This window comes from Lutra lutra, chromosome 8, assembly GCF_902655055.1.
Source record: "Lutra lutra chromosome 8, mLutLut1.2, whole genome shotgun sequence".
Taxonomy (NCBI): domain Eukaryota; kingdom Metazoa; phylum Chordata; class Mammalia; order Carnivora; family Mustelidae; genus Lutra; species Lutra lutra.
In genome coordinates this window covers 86691734-86706467 of record NC_062285.1, presented here as the reverse complement: position 1 = coordinate 86706467, position 14734 = coordinate 86691734, and the positions used below count along the sequence as shown (strand labels likewise).

Genomic DNA, 14734 nt, shown 5'->3' with positions numbered 1-14734 from the left:
AAAATAACACCAGCACTTTTCACAGAGCTAGAACAAATAATTCTAAAATGTGTATGGAACCAGAAAAGACCCAAAATAGCCAAGTCATGTTGAAAAAGAAATCAAAGCTGGAGGCATCATAATTCTGGACTTCAAGCTGTATTACAAAGCTATAGTCATTATGACAGTATGGTACTGGTACAAAAACAGACACATAGATCAATGGGACAAAATAGAGAACCCAGGAATGGACCCACAACTGTATGGTCAATTAATCTTCAACAAAGCAGGAAAGAATATCCAACCCATCTGTTCAACAAATGGTGTTGGGAAAATTGGACAGCCACATGCAGAAGAATGAAACTGAACCACCTTCTTACTCCATACACAAAAATAAATTCAAAATGGATGAAAGGCCTAAATGTGAGATAGGAATCCAACAAAATTCTAGAGGCAAACACAGGCAACAACCTCTTTGACCTTGGCCCCAGCAACTTCTTACTAGACATGTCTCTAGAGGCAAGGGAAACAAAAGCAAAAATGAACTATTGGAACTTCATCAGGATAAAAAGCTTCTGCACAGCAATGGAAACAATCAACAAAACCAAAAGGCAACCACTGGAAAGGGACAAGATATTTGCAAATGACATATTGGATAAAGGGCTAGTATCAATAAAGAACTTATTAAGTCAATCAGAGAAAGAAAATTATCACATGACCTCCCTGATATGAGGAAGTTGAGAGGTAATGTGGGGGGTTTGGGGGTGGGAAAAGAATAAATGAAACAAGATGGCATCGGGAGGGAGACAAGCCATAATAGACTCTTAATCTCACAAAACAAACTGAGGGTTGCCAGGGCGGGTAGGAGGGGTAGGGGGAGGGAGGCAGGGTTATGGACACTGGGGAAGGTATATGCTATGGTGAGTACTGTGAAGTGTGTAAACCTGGAGAGTCATAGACCTGTACCCCTGGGGCTAATAATACATTATATGTTAATAAACAAAACAAAACAAAACAAAAAGCTTATCAAACACCCCAAAATTTAAAAATCTAGTTAAGAAATGGGCAGAACACATGAACAGGCATTTCTCCAAAGACATACAAATGGCTAACAGACATATGAAAAAATTCTCAACATCACTCATCATCAATGAAATACAAATCAAAAACACAATGAGATACCACCTCACATCAGTCAGAATGGCTAAAATTAACAAGTCAGGAAACAACAGATGTTAGTGAGAAGGTGAAGAAAGGGGAGCCCTCTTACACTCTTGGTGGAATGCAACCTGGTGCAGCTACTCTGGAAAGCAGTATGAGGTTCCTCAAAAAGTTAAAAATAGAACTACCCTATGACTCAGCAATTGCACTACTAGGTATTTATCCAAAGGATACAAACATAGTGATTGGGAGAGGCACATGCACCCCAATGTTATAGCGACAATGTTCACAATAGCCAAACTATGGAAAAAGCCCAAACGTCCATTGAATGATGAATGGATAAAGAAGATGTGGTACACATATATAATGGAATATTACTCAACCATCAAAAAGAATGAAATCTTGCCATTTGTAAGGATGTGGATAGAACTAGAATGTATTATGCTAAGTGAAATAAATCAGAGAAAGACAAATGCCATATCATTTCACTCATGTGTGGAATTTAAGAAACAAAACAGATGAACATAGGGGAAGGGAAGGAGAAATAAAATAAGATAGAAACAGAGAGAGAGAGGCAAAGCATAAAAGACTGTTAACTAAAGGGAACAAACAGGGTTGCTGGAAGGAAGGTGGGTTTGAGGTTGGGGTAACTGGGTGATGGGCATAAAGGAGGGTACTTGTAATGAGCACTGGTTGTTATAGGCAAATGATGAATCATTAAATTCTACCCCTGAAACTAACACTACACTATATATATATATATATATATATATATATATATAGTAACTAACTTGAATTTAAATAAAATCTTGAAAGAAAAATAAATAAAGATAAATGTTCAAAAGATCCCACACCTACACAAATCAAACAAACACATATCTGGAGGGGCAAATATTATTATTATTATTTTTTAAAGATTTTATTTATTTATTTGACAGAGAGAAATCACAAGTAAGCAGAGAGGCAGGCAGAGAGAGAGGAGGAAGCAGGCTCCCCGCTGAGCAGAAAGCCCAATGCGGGGCTCGAACCCAGGACCTGGGATCATGACCTGAGCCGAAGGCAGCAGCTTAACCCACTGAGCCACCCAGGCGCCCCTGGAGGGGCAAATATTATTATTGAATTCTGAGTTTAAAACATTAATGAATATTTATTTTATAATGTTCACATAACTCAATATCATGTCTCAGGCTTTTAGTTAAAACCTGTGTAATTTTTAAATGTTTCTTTCATTAATCAAGAAAACTTCTAAATCATTCTAAAAGTATGTTCAACTTTTGGTTTTGTTGAAAACTAAAATAAAAAGGAAAAGGAGAGTTGGGAAAATAAAGCTGAAAATACTGACATACCAGTGATCGTATTTCTAATATATGGAATGATTCTTTAAAGCAATTTCAGGGCACCTGGATGGCTCAGTAGGTTGGGTGGCTGCCTTGGGCTCAGGTCATGATCCCAGGACCCTGGCTTCGAGTCCTGCTTCGGGCTCCCTGCTCAGCAGGGAGCCTGCTTCTCCCTGTCCTCCTTGCTCCTACTCTCTCACACTATCTCCGTCTGCCTCTCTTTCAAATAGATAATAAATAAAATCTTAAAAAAAAATAATTTCAAAAACACTAACATTCCTATTGGAAATAAAAGATAGTAAAACCAAAAATTCACAAAAAAAGAAAATCCAAATGACCTATCAAGATATGAAAGAGTAATCAATCTTTTTAAAATAATTCCTTTCAAAATAATTCCAGTTTCAAAATAATTAATCCAACAAATACTTATTGAGACATAGTTTGCACCTTTTTCAGATGAAAAAGCAAAATACCACTTTCAGGTAAAAAAAAATGGTAGTTTTAAAAATATGACTATTCAGGGTTGATAAGAGAGTGGAGAAATGAACACTCTACTACCTAAATGGGGGAATTTCCGAAAGGTATAATATTTCTCCATGGCAGGTCAGCCGCATATTTCAAAAGTTGGGCATTTTCCTTCACCTAGAAATTCTACCTCTAGGAATATATATTCAAGTAAATAATCAGAGATGTTCACTGGATTTATGTGCAATAATATTTATTGTGGCATTATTTATAGCAGCTCCCAAGGAAACAAGCAAAATGTCAAGCAATGAGAAATTGGTTAAATAAATCATCATATGTTTATACGACAACTAATAAAAGTCATGTTGTGGGAAAATAGTTAATGACTCAAAATATTTTTGGCATGATGACAAGTTTAAAAAGCAAATATTAAAATAATACATATACTCTCAACCTGATTTTCTGACTGCTTATAAATGTTTGAATGTTCTCCTAAATATAAACAAATATAGTTACATGTGAATATAATCTTTACATATAATACTATATAATATAAACTAAAATGTTGATAATGATGACCACTGAGGGCAGGGCTTAGGAGAGTCTTTAAAAATTTGTTTCCTCGTGCTTTTTCTATATATTCTGTTGTTTCCCTATGAAATATGCACTGCTTTTATAATAAGAAAAAAGTTACAAAATTGGATTTTTAAAATTAGGGCCTTGATAACCTGAGAGTCGTTTCAGTACGGTATGAGGGTGGAAGATTTTTAAATTTGGGTAAGTAGTGAGTGTGAATTGAAGAAGTGAAGGCAATGCACCTTGGAACAGCTGACATTCAAGTGCAAGAGGGGATCCAAGGATAGATTTAGGGGGAGGTCAAGATGAGGTCAAAGAAAATATATATTCTAGTTATATATATATATATATATATATATATATATATATATATATAATATAGTATTATTATATAGTAATTATACACACACACACACACACACACATACACACATATATGTTACTAGGATAAAGAGAAAAAGACTGTGGAGATAAATGTTTGTACACAGATTATGAACCTCTAGAGATGTAGTGTCTCCTTATCCAAAAAAATGGTAGTTTTAAAACTACCATTTTTTTTACCTGAAAGTGGTATTTTGCTTTTTCATCTGAACTGAAAAGAAAAGGAAAAATACAAAATAGTGTGCTAACATATAGTAAAACACATGTAAATATGATGACATGTTAGGTTGTACTAGCCAAGAGTCTCTGAGATTCAGAACTGATAGAATGTATATGTATACACACACACACACACACACACACACACACACACGAAGAAAAATTTATTTTAAGAAACTGGCTTTCATGATTATGCAGGCTGACAAGTTCAAAATCTTCAGGGTGGGCCAGCGAACTGGAGACGCGAGAAGAGCTGATGTTTCAGTTCAAGTTCAAAGACCAGTCTGTGGGCAGAATTCATTCTTGCTCTGGGAAGGGCAGCCTTTGTTACCATTAAGAACTTCAAATGATTGCCCACATTATGCGCAAGTCCACTGATTTAAATGCTAATCTCATCAACAAAAAATCACCCTCACAGAAACATCCAAAGTACCATTTGGCCAAATTTCCTGGCCCCATCAAGGTGACACATAAAGTTAATCATCACAGAAGTACTATGAAAAATGACAATAGTTCTGCTGGGTAGCAAGACTGTGAGTTTCTCTTAATACTGTCTTTAATTTTGTTACCTTAAAGGTTAACTATAATTTTTTCACAATTAATTCATACACGCTATTCAAAATTCAGAAGGACTTCAACTTGTATAATGCCTTGTCTTCAACCACATAAGAGGTAATTATACTATCTATATGTTATCATTGACTCCTAAAATTTTTATCAAACATCAGTATGTAATAACATTCCTGACCTAATTTGAATATGTCCCATCAACATTTCACGGAGTGGTCAGTTACACATATATAAGCACATGCAATACTGGTATAAATATGTGCCATTCGTGTCTTTTGGGAAGCAGAAGTCAAGCAGCCTGCTGTAGCCAGAGTGTGACTTACCAATCGGCTGTGGCAACTTGAACAATTATTCAAGGGACATGAGTCTGACAAACTACAAGAAACAAGAGGGACACTTGCACACAAGCCTTAATGAGGTGTTTTAAGGAACAGATGGAATAACAGATTTTGCTTTGAAAATATAAAGAGGTCCAAAAAGAAGTAAGTATTTCTCCAGGGGCTTAGGGATAAAGAGGAATCAAAAAGATGTTAAAGAGGAACTTAACTGTAATCTCTCTGTGCTTGAGTCACTCATAAGCTAGTCAGAACTCCCAAACCAGAGTCAGACAATGTCATCCCTTATAACTGACATTAAATCCTGAGAGGTATTTTTTTTTAAATATGTGGGTTTTTTTTTAAAGATTTTTCATTTATTTATTTGAGAGAGAGATCACAAGTAGGCAGAGAGGCAGGCAGAGAGAGAGGGGGAAGCAGGGTCCCCGCTGAGCAGAGAGCCCGATGCGGGGCTTGATCCCAGGGCCCTGAGATTATGACCTGAGCCGAAGGCAGAGGCTTAACCCACTGAGCCACCCCGGCACCCTTAAATCTGTGGGTTTTTTAAAAAAATATTTTGTTTATTTGTCAGAGAGAGAGAAAGCACAGGCACAAGCAGGGGAAGTGGCAGGCAGAGGGGGAAGCAGGCTCCTTGAGCAGGGAGCCTGATGCAGGACTTGATCCAGAACACTGGGATATGACCTGAGCTGGAAGCAGATGCTTAACTGTCTGAGCTACTCAGGCATCCCAATCCTGAGAGGTATTATTGCCATGTTATATAGATGTAGAAAATGACACTCAAGATTTGTTAAGGAACTTACCCAAAGCAAATACATGTGGCATGATGCTTACTGGAACTTTCCTGTGCCCCACAATTGGTGAAAAGGGACCCCAATGCATTCCAGGTTTTTTATAGTGGAAAGAAAAGTGGAAGTACAAGCCATCCCCCTCCCACTCCAAATCTATTGAGCCTTCTCATAGCCAGTCATGGGGGAAGGGAAAGTTGTTTTTTATTCTTTTTTAAAGATGATTTATTTCAGAGAGAGAGAAAATGTACTAGCAGGAGGGGCAGAGGGAGAGAATCTCAAGCAGACTCCACATTGAGCACAGAGCCTGGCACAGGGCTGGATCTCACCACCATGAGACCATGACCTGAGCCCAAACCAAGCGTCAGCTGCTTAACTAACTATGCCACCCAGGTGCCCCAGAAAGGAAAGTTTTTTATACTGAGTAAGAGATTGAAGCTTTAAATAGATTTGACTTTTAATAACTGGGAGTGATGAAGAAGTAATGGAATCTTTTCAAGATATCATGAAATGAAAAGATAGAGAATGGATGAAGTTTTCACATTTATCTCCTGAATTGAGAACATTCAACAAACCAGTTACATTTTGGGGGTGGGAAATGGAGCAGTTATCCAGGATCTTTCAAGAATCTCCACATGGACATAAATGTGCATCCTGGGTTCATCAAAAAATTCTAGACACAAAATTGGAATGGGAACTATACCACCATATAGAGATAAGAAGAGCCAATGGAAAATATTTAAAGCTGTATGTATTATGAACAGAAATTACCTGTGGATTATAGTATTTATGAGGACGTCAAAAGATGTTGGGTGAATCTTCTTTTGTGTCCCAGAATCGATAACTAGGGCCCCAGCCATGGCTAAAGAGGCATCACGTACCTCAAATTCCAAAGCCATCATCACGATCAGACGTTGCCATTCCAGGCTTACTAAAAAGGAGGCCACCTTAGCTCTACCACCACAAGCCACTGGTTCAGTGGGGAGAGAGGGATAATCACTGTTATGCATTGTCAGTCTGGAGAGGCATTTTACAGCTCTTTCTTCCTCCTTCCTTAGGGGAACCTGCAAGAAGGGAATTAATCTCCTCTTCTGGACAGACATCTGCACAGGCAATCAGCTTATGTTCTGCCTGCAGCTACCAAAGCAGGAGAAAAGAGAATGGACACAGATGGTAAGGTTGACAGAAGGGATGGCCACAACCTGAAACTTGACCTGATTATCTTCTTTCTCTAACAACTGAATTTAGAAACCACTGCAAAAATTTTACTTCATTGGGCGCCTGGGTGGCTCAGTGGGTTAAGCCGCTGCCTTTGGCTCAGGTCATGATCTCAGGGTCCTGGAATCGAGGCCCGCATCGGGCTCTCTGCTCAGCAGGGAGCCTGCTTCCCTCTCTCTCTCTCTTTGCCTGCCTCTCCATCTACTTGTGATCTCTCTCTGTCAAATAAATAAATAAAATCTTTAAAAAAAAATTTTACTTCATTATATATTTAAGCAAGATTATTCCCCTGCAGAAATTAAATGTGAATGATTACATTTAGAATCCTTATCTCCCTTCTGAGTTTTCCCCTATAATTTGGGGACTCTTCTTTTTTTTTTTTTTAAGATTTAATTTATTTATTTGACAGAGAGAGACAGAGAGAGGGAACACAAACAGGGGGAGTGGGAGAGGGAGAAGCAGGTTTCCTGCTAAGCAGGAGTCCAGCATGGGACTTGATTCCAGGACCCTGTGATCATGACCTGAGTGGAAGGCAGATGCTTAAGGACTAAGCTACCAGGTGCCCCCAGGGACTTTTTTTTTTTCAAAGGGATGGCTGGCATATCTACTTGAGGAAACTAAGTCTGTTCACATTCTTACCCCTTACATGTGAAATGTAAGCTAGGCAAGAAATATAGACAAAGCTATTTTGGTAAGGTATATATAACCTATAGATAGTATCATATATAATAGAGTCCAGTAATGTGAGGGATATATTCTTCCCACTTGTAATACACACATACATATGTATGGATATATGTACTATAGGACCTTTCCATTAATCCTCTAGTCACGGCATGCCTGGGTGGCTCAGCTGGTTGAGCAACTAACTCTTGATTTTGACCCAGGTGTGATCTCGGGGTCATGGAATCGAGCCCTGCGTCAGGCTCCCTGCCCAGTGGGGAGTCTGCCCCCACTCACTCATGCTCTCTCTCTCAAATAAATAAATTCGTTTAGAAAAAAATCTTCTGGTCATATTATGTTTGTGAAATTCATTTCTAACTGAAAATTTTTTAAAATACTGATTTAATTATGAAAATATTCTTGTAGAAAACATAACAATATTTAAAGATGAAAATTTTAAAAATCATAAACCTCAGGGACTCCTGGGTGCCTCAGTTGGTTAAGCATATGCTTTCAGCTCAGGTCAGGATCCCACGGTCCTGGGATCAAGTACCACATCAGTCTCCCTCCTCAGTGGGGACCTTGCTTCTTCCCCTGCCTCTGCTGATCCCCCCTGCTTATACACTCTGTCTGTCTCTCTCTCCCTCTGACAAATAAATAAAATCTTAAAAAAAAAATCATAAACCTCTACCCATAAAAAACTACTTAACATGTTGGTAAAGGGAAAGACTGATTGTACTATTTTACTATATCAATATTATGCAGTTTTATATCCCACTTTGAAATTCTTACTTATATACATATTTGTGCTTATGAATAAAAGACCTGAAAATAAATGTTTATGAATGTAGAATACTACCTATAGCAATAATAGCTCTGGGGTGGTAACATAAGATGCATGAAAAATAATAGGTTTCCAGGTCAAAAAAGAGACCTTAGAAATCGAGTGATATTTAAAATATTTAACAAATGGCTATGAGAAAATCATTGACCAATCAGAACTGACATCAGACACAAACAACTGGTTTGTCTCCACACTCATGTGTCTGTGTTACTCGTGCATAAGAGAAGACAAAAGCCTTGAGAAGCCAAATAATCAAAGGTCACACTGATATTTGGCAACAAAACTATGATTACCATCTAAGACTAATTTCCCAACCAGGGTTTTTCCTACTACATCAAGTTGGTTCCCTATATGAAAGCTTTTTGAAATATATAAGGTGCTATTTAAGTACATTCTAATTAATATTATGAACACAGTCAAACAAACACATGGAAATTAGTATCCAGGCTCCAAGGTGCTATTAGGCAAAGCAGTGTACATGTTTTTAAGAAAGTGTTTTTCATAAAGAAATCTGAAAATCCATATGGCTTTTATTATAGGTATATTATATACACCTAATATATATTATATATTATTATATACTTATAATTTATTTATTCTGTATTCTATAATTATTTATAATAAATTTATAATCATTTGTAATTACATATAAATTATATACATATATAAATTATATTATAATTATATACAAATAATATATAATTATATATAATTATTTATAATAAATAATTATGTTCTATAATTATTTATTCTATATTCTATAATTTATTCTATATAAATTCTTGTTGAAGGCAATACTCTTCAACTTTTTGTACACATTTAGTATTGCATAGTAATGTTATATAAAATTTCAATTATAACTGGTCATGTCATGAATAAAATACATTTTTCAAAGTTCTCTGTAAATTCATCTTGACTTAATATTTAAGTCAAATATTTAAAGATTTAAATATTAAATCTTTAAATATTTAAAAAAATATTTAGCAAACTCTTTCTTTCCTTTTTAATTAAATACAAGCTAATTCATTCTTTTTTTTTTTTTTTTTTTTTTTTTTTAAAGATTTTATTTATTTATTTGACAGAGAGAGATCACAAGTAGACGGAGAGGCAGGCAGAGAGAGAGAGAGAGAGGGAAGCAGGCTCCCTGCTGAGCAGAGAGCCCGATGCGGGACTCGATCCCAGGACCCTGAGATCATGACCTGAGCCGAAGGCAGCGGCTTAACCCACTGAGCCACCCAGGCGCCCCAAGCTAATTCATTCTTATACGTACCTGTGAATTTTTCCACTTGCAAGTATAGTGCAGGATTTTATTTACTGTATTGCCAGAATACCTAACCTGATAGGAGCAAACCTGATGCATTTTCAGGTAACAGTTCAAAGACTGTATTCATTGGACAAAGTTGATCGAACACTGCTTTGTACAGAACATTCTGCTAGGTGCTCAGTATAAAGAGGAAACAAAGTTAGGTCATCCTTGTCCTACTGGAGCTTAAGGTCTAGGACATTAAAAAACTAACTAGCTGACAGCAAAACTCTGAAATACTACGCACATTGCCTAAAATATCAGAACTTTAGAGAACTTTCATCACAAACATTCTCCAGTCAACATCATTCTAGAAGGACACATGTTCCAGTCATTCAATATTATCTTCCCAGGCAAATGCATAATAATTGTCCCTCTGAGAAACTATTAGAAAACACTGTAAAGGAAGTAGGCGGTGCTGTCTGGGGGAGTTGAGTTGTAAATACTTCCTGTGTTTGTTGATGAATTTATCAAACAGAAGTGGACGTTTGAAACCATAAGGGGAATACTGTTGGGAGAGCTCTATGAGAGTTGTCGCGGACTCTACTCTTTTGAAATTGAGTCAATTCCACCATCGTTTAATGGTATTGTAAAGAGTAGTTTATTTTCTATTAACTAGGGTAACCAGGGAGAGCACTGATAGCATTAGTTAGGTGCCTTTCTTTATGGTCCATAACACTGTTTCTCCTCTTCATACTATTTGACACACTGCATTATATTTTCTCACTTCCTTGTTTGTATCTCCCACTAACTAGACTTATATTCTGTGAAGGCAGCCAACATTTGTTTTGTTCACCATTGTGTATCATTATTTCTTCAACACCTAATGTGGTCTGGCACAGATTAAGGGCTTGGTATGTATTTACTCAATGAATGGATGGATGGACAGTATTGCGTGGACTCTGACTCCCAAGAGAATAGGGAACATACATGTATCCCCAGCATCTAGCATGTTACCTGGAACTTCATAGGTATTCCACAAAAGTTCCAACTTGAAATGATAGAGTTGTTCAAGCTCCTTCAGATCAAAGATTTCGAGGTTGCTGGAACCTAACAGTACATGTTATCAGTTTCCAGGTAGTTGAGCAAGTACATTGTCCTACAAAAGATAAAAGTCAGAGCAAACTTAAGTTAAGGTCTGTGATAACAGTTCTTTGAAACTGTGAGATAAAGTTATATCTGGTGTTAAAAACAAAAGTTTAAATCTGCCTCAGTTCTCTTCATTTCATGAAATCTGGATGGGGAAAAATTACTCCCAAAGATTTATGGTTTTCCATCTAACAGATCTTTTTGCAATTTCATTCTCCTGCATATAAATATTCTGTATATTAAATGAACAATGAAAGGCTAACATAATTTTCAGTTGAAGGTCACATTGCAGGGTTGTTAAAGGAAAACACAAACTTTAACAGTTATACCGGGAAGAATTTCATATAGAATAGCTCAAGACAAACATGTACATTTAAGAAGCTTGCGTTTTCTTATTTTAAGGAACGAAATCAGTATAAATTATATCTAAATTAACTAGTCTCTCTGTGAGGCCACTTACTCTTTGTGCTGCTTAAATTATTGCATATATATGTTCTGCACTCCCCTCTCCTTTATTTTACTGAAAAGGTAATGAATACTGTAAATTCAAAGCACATGGCCCATGCCCACAATCCCCCCCACCCCACTTTTCTCCCCTCCCTTCCTCCCTTTCTTCCCTTCCTTCCCCCCTCTTTCTTTCTATTTAGGGTGTGTGCATAAGCGCATGCTATCGGGAGTGGAGGAGGAGCAGAGGGAGGGACAGAATCTTAACCAGGCTCCATGCCCAGTACAGAGCCTGAGGTGGGACTCGATCTCACTACCCTGAGATCATGACCCAAACTGAAATCGAGTCGGATGCTCAACTGACTAAGCCACCCAGGCGCCCTCAATACACTTTCTTATTAACAGAATCTTATTTTTTGTTCAAGTATCAAGTGTCCCTGAGCAAGACAATAGATAGGATGCCTTATAGCTCCAGATGTAAATCTTAATTAGGATAAGAAAAACGACTCAATTCCCTTTATCTATGATTGACTTAATCTTTGACAATAAATGAAAATATTCCTTCCTTACCCCCTTTTCAAATATTCATTACTTCAATGATTACTTATTGAGTGCTTACTATGTACCAGATTAAATCAGTGAAACTCTGGTTGCAGATTTTATAGCTGCCCCATCCCAAGTGTTTGATATAACCAAAACTCTAATGTTAACTAGGACTCCATGAAGTAATGAACACTTAGCTGAATGATTTTTTTAAAGATTTATTTATTTGTCAGACAGAGAGAGAGAGAGCATAAGTAGGGGGATCAGCTGGCAGAGGGGAAAAGAAGCTCCTGATACAGGACTCGATCCCAGGACCCCTGGATCATGACTCAACCAAAGGCAGAATGCTTACTAATTATTTTTTTTTAAGCAGGCCCCACTCCCAGCTGCAGCTCAATACAAGACTTGAACTCAAGACCCTAAGATTAGACCTGAGCTGATCAAGAGTCAGACACCTAACTGACTAAACCACACAGGTGTCCTCTGAATGATTCTTTGTAGAATGATCTTGAAAAAAATTACTCATCTTGGGTAGGAGAAATAAAGCCATGCGATGCCTAACAAAACTCTGTACCAAATAATTTAAGTTTATTTTTCTAATGTTGTAAGCCAAATTGTTCTTATAATTTTATTGTCCCTGAATTATAGGCGTAGATATTTTATATATTACCAAAATAATCAAAATAGTTAAAATGGAGAGTCATTTTAATTAGTGTATTAAGAATTAGAAATTTTAATTTTTTTATTTTTTAATTTTAATGTTTTAATTTTTAAGAATTAGAAATATTTTAATTAGTGTATTAAGGGCTGCAGATGCCAAACAGCACTTGAGGTAAGGTTCATACAAATTTTATGTTCATAAAAATTTACCTAATTGAAATTCAACTTAATTGATATGTAAGGGACCAAAAAAGGGGGGGTGTCAAAATAGTTATTCATATTGATTGAAGGTATAGCCCATAGAGAAAGTATGGTGGTCATACCAAAAATACCAAATCACACATGACCAAATTATATGAAATAAATATTATTTAAAATGAGGATAAATTGACAGAAACAAAAATATAGCAGGAGGCAACACAATATCATCAGGCACAATATTCACTGAGTATACAAAAACAGAGATCCAGGTTGTATTTTTGGAATATAATTAATAATTAACAATGTTGAACAGGGGCTCCTGGGTGGCTCAGTCAGTTAAGCCTCTGCCTTTGACTCAGGTCATGATCCCAGAGTCCTCGGATGGGGTGTTTTTTTTGTTTTTTTTTTTTGTTTTTTTTTTAAGATTTTCTTTATTTATTTGACAGAGATCACAAGTAGGCAGAAAGACAGGCAGAGACGGGTAAGAGTGGGGGGAGCAGGCTCCCTGCTTAGTAGAAAGCCCAATGCACAGCTCGATCCCAGGACCCTGAGATCATGACCTGAGCCAAAGGCAGAGGCTTAACCCACTGAGCCACCCAAGCACCCCAAAAAAATCCAAGTTTTTAAAAGGATAAATTGACTAATTTTTTTCTTTGAAGAAGCTAATATATGCCAGACTTCTGAAAAATATAACCAGAAGACAACACAAAATTCAAAATAAGAAAGGTAGACAAGGTTTTTAATATTAGAATATGATATGTGTATAATTTTCTAATTTTTTAATAAAATATATAGCTTTATAGGAAAACAAATTACCAAAACTAACTCAAGAAAAAGTAAAAGTCTAAATAGACAAAAGTAAAAATGTGAAAGAATCAGAAAATGTAACCAAAACAAAACTTTCAGGGCAGGACTTCAAGGCAAATAGTTTACTAATTCAAGGATCAGCTAACTGTCATGGTATATAATCTTTTCAGAAAATAGAAATGTTTGGAAAACAACTCAATTTACTTTGTTATCATATTATCAAATATACAAATAGACAATTTTCCCAAAACATTAATAAGTGCCTGTGTCTATTCAAATTCTAGATCAGAGAGCTATTCAAGGGGTACAGATCTGAGTGATTCCTGCTCTCAAGGAGTTCAGAGACTGGTGAGGGAAGACATATAAAATCAAATGTTATTGTTAGCAAAATCCACTGCAAGTAGTTTGGCAAACTACACAGTCTGAATGAACTTTCTAGCACAAATGTTGCATTACAGTGGTCCCAGGAAAATCTTCAAAGGGCAAAAAATTAAAAAATAGAGAAATTACAACTGAAAGCAAGGGATAAGCAAGCATAAAATTTAGGACGGTAAATAATAAGTCTTGGGGCTCCTATAAGGATGTGAAGTGGGATCTAAGACTCTCCCATCAAGCCGAGATACTCTCGAGGGGTCAGAAGTTGATAGAGCATCTGGCCCAAAGGCGAAGCAACTGTCAATTTTCTTTGGAGGGCAACATGCTCCATTAGTTCCTCAGGGCTCCCACAGATGGTAATCAAGCATGTATTAGTTCAGAATAAAAATTCGCCAAATGAAGGCTTAAGTTTTCATGTGTGTCAGCAGAAGAACCAAACACTGGATGTAGACCACCCTAAGTTTATATTGTGTTTATCAGTTCATTGATTGCCAAATCCGATTTCACCATCATATAACTCATCCACTTTCTTGTCAACATGCATTTGGCTTCTTTGTTTTTGCTACTTTGAACAGTTTTTTTTTTTTTAAAGACTTCATTTATTCATTGTGAGAGAGAGACAGACAGAGAGAATGAGCGGGGGGTGGGGCGTAGAGTGGAGAGGGAGAAGCAGACTCCCCGCTGAGCTGGGAGCCTGATGTGGGTTCAATCCCAGGACCTGGAGATCATGACCTAAGCTGAAGGCAGATGCTTAACCATCTGAGCCACCCAAGTGCCCA

The 14734-nt window shown here is 36.8% G+C and overlaps 1 protein-coding gene across 1 annotated transcript in view; it reads right to left on the bottom strand.

Annotated features, from left to right (window-relative positions):
• The window catches only part of LOC125107735 (histone H4), a 74548-nt gene that overhangs the window by 56402 nt on the left and 3412 nt on the right, over positions 1-14734 (bottom strand). Inside the window, exon 2 of the mRNA XM_047743108.1 lies at positions 10794-10935. The gene's annotated coding sequence lies outside the window, so the exon portion shown is untranslated. The remainder of the gene's footprint in view (positions 1-10793; positions 10936-14734) is intronic.